The sequence below is a fragment of the Condylura cristata genome, unplaced genomic scaffold (genome assembly GCF_000260355.1).
Source record: "Condylura cristata isolate star-nosed mole 26May11 unplaced genomic scaffold, ConCri1.0 scaffold00049, whole genome shotgun sequence".
NCBI classification, from domain to species: Eukaryota; Metazoa; Chordata; class Mammalia; order Eulipotyphla; family Talpidae; genus Condylura; species Condylura cristata.
Window position 1 is genome coordinate 274,626 of NW_004567150.1, and position 3,130 is coordinate 277,755.

The window sequence follows — 3,130 nt, forward strand, 5'->3', positions numbered from 1 at the left end:
ATGTCTTGAAAATCCTGCCCATTTACCTATTTTACATTAGAGCAGAAAGGAAAACTTTCCCATTCTTAAATGAGCCATGAGTACAAATTAAGTTTTTTCATACTAATATCTGAATTTCATGGCTGTGAGTCATCACCTGCAAAAACTTACCTCAAAGAAAATCTTCTTCCCCAAGTATTTCTAGGCATCTTAAAGGAGTGCACATGATCCTAAATGGGTTGCTGTGGTTGATGAAGTTTTTGCAACTTCAAGCCCTGATGGCTCCATAGACCTGACCCTAGGGTGAGAGGTCCACTTCTATTACCACTCTTGAGATTCACTGATCAGCAGAGATACAAATCTGGGGTTCTATAGGGCCATGTCCAATGGATCCAAGTAACATCTGGTGATTCTGTGCTGGATATTTATTTACACTTGTGATGTGAAAATATTCCTTCTAGGTGCAGATGCGTGGAGCTGAACTCCAGTGTTATGACATCTACTGACATAGCTTTCAGTTCACAAAAACGACTCTTCCTCCCCCCACCCCCCGCAAAGAGCAAACCTACCTCCAACTTGGCTGGGTCAGGACATACCTGGAACTAGTTTGCCTCCAACATTCACCTACTTGGGAAGACGGGGCTTGCTCTGTCAGATTGGTCATTCTCTTAAGGTGAAATTTTCTTTCCAGACTCCCATAATCCCAGGATCCCATAATCTCAGCAAGTGGGCCCATCCAGTCCATTGTCCTATTAATAATCAACCCAATAATGGTCAAAGTTCAAGATTTTTCAACAGAATCCTTAGCCCTAACAAAAATCAATGAATGTGGTATCTGAAGGTTATCACCAAACTATTTACCAGCACAGCTGCATATTAGCTCCTACCCAGCCATGACCCACTGAAGCTCTTCACTAGAATGTTAGCTTTATCAATGTCCTGAAGTCTTCCATTTATTATTCAAGGTGTGGCTGTCAAGCTGTATCAGCAAAATCTGGAAAAGAATGGACACAGATATTCATTTCAGATGGTTTCATAAAGTAATAACTTTAACCACAACTATAAAATCTCTTTAAGTATGTGATTTCACCCAGAAAACACTATAGCATAACTGGAAGCTTTGGAGGCAGAATCTACTTCAGATACTTTATGGCGTGTTATTTACTGTGTGACTTTGATTTGTTTAAATTTGAACACATCTTTGTTACTGAAAGGTAATGATGTGACAGACTAGAAACTGGGGGCTTATTAGTTTTTGTCAAGTGAAAAAGCTGCGAAGGCAGCTACTAAAGTGAAGAAACCTGAAGCCAAGAAGGCTGATGCTGGTGGTGTAGTTAGGAAGGTCCCACTGTAGCTGAAACCCTGTCCTAGTGAGAGGAAACAACAGACGCTCCACATCTGTTATATATTTCACAAAGGTCATGTACAAGAGAAAGTATTCAGCAGCTAAACCCAGGATTGAAAAGAAAAGTGAGAAAGTTCTTGCTACGGTCACAAAATGAGCTGGTAATAAGAATGGCTGTACACAAGGAGTTGAACTTACAAGATGCCTGCATATCATCCTACTGACGATGTACCTGGAAAGCTACTGAGCCATGGGAAAAACCCCTGCCAGCATATGAGAAGACTGTGAGCTGCATCACTCCCAGGACCATCCTGACCACCCTAGCAGGGCAGCAGAGGAACAAGGGTAGTTTTCTTGGATCAGCAGGGCAGTGGCTTTCTACTTGTGACTGGACCGCTATCCCTCAATCCAGCTTGTCTGCTTAGGTCACCCTAGAAATGTGTCACTATCACTTCTACCAAAATTGGTAACAGTAGTATGAAAATGCCAAAATGTCACTGATGCTTACTTCAAGAAGCAGCAGCTGTGTTAGCCCCAATGCCGAGAAGGTGAGATCTACAACACAGAGAAGAAACATTACAGAGCAGTACAAGGTAGATCAGAAAACTGGACTCAAAACCAAACTTATTCCTTAGCTTCAGGACTACCTTCACTGTTTTCTCTCACCAATGGAATTTACCCTTCTAAATTGGTGTTCTATATTTCCTACAAAGAAATAGTGAGCCATTAAAGAAAGATAATCATTTTCTGTAAATCTTAAGCAAGGTCATTAACCTAATCAACTAGTAGGCATAGAGCCAGTTCTAGTCTCTCTTTTATAGTCCTTATAATGCCATTTATGCTATGGGATTAACTTTTACTTTAAAATGCTTTAAAAAGAAAATTGGCTGATATGAGATCAGTTTTGTTTGGAATTCTGCTCTAAGCTTACTATTATACTGAAATTCTATTGTATTTGTTACCCTTAAATTTTAGAGTGAACATTATTTCTCAAAAAACCCTTAAATGGCATTATCCACCTCATGGTTTTCTAGTTTCCTCAATAAAAACAGAATAGCACTAATTATACTCAGAAAACAAAAACCAAGGAATGCTAAGTGTGAACAATAAATCCATCACACATTTCCTATGGAAAACTGGTAAAGGTGGCCAGGAAAGCACAGAGGATGGCACATGGAGACCTAAACTTTAACTCTGACTCTTCCAGTCTTAAGGTGGGTCGCACTTTACAAAAGGGGAAATATTCTCAGAATTACGTACTATCAATGTAAAAATGTTAAGTGTGTATTAGTTCAGCTCAATAAGCTGAATGGAGACAGCCAGATGGACCTGACCCCTGATCCCCGGGAGCTCTTTCACTTGGCCCCACCTCCTCCTGACATGGGTTTCAGAAGAGGCCAACTTGTAATGGCTACATGACTACATTGGCATGTAAACGCCTCCGAAGACAAATGTGTACTGACCTCTGCCAGTCCTATGTAGAACTGGTCTGGGAAATTATACTACCTATTGCCAAAAAAAGAGGTAACTTCTTTCTCAAAAAGCATACAAAAAGAATTACAAGGAAAAAATAGGGAAGAATTATCTATCCAGATCTCTTTACATTGCTTCTTAAACCTGTCATTATAAGTCATTAACTGTTTTACTTAAAGCCAGGCACCCTTTAGTAACATAGGTCCAAGGAATTTTGAATCTCCCTTGTTACATTCTTTTTTTTTTTTAAAGATTTATTTATACAGAACTGGGGTACAGGCCAGAGGCTCGGGGCGGTGAGAGGCTTCACCAGAGACAGAGTGGGGAGCAGAA

The 3,130-nt window shown here is 40.2% G+C and overlaps 1 pseudogene; it reads left to right on the plus strand.

Annotated features, from left to right (window-relative positions):
* Positions 1-749: 749 nt before the first annotated feature.
* Positions 750-3,130, plus strand: part of LOC101633146 — a 3,424-nt pseudogene continuing 1,043 nt past the window's right edge.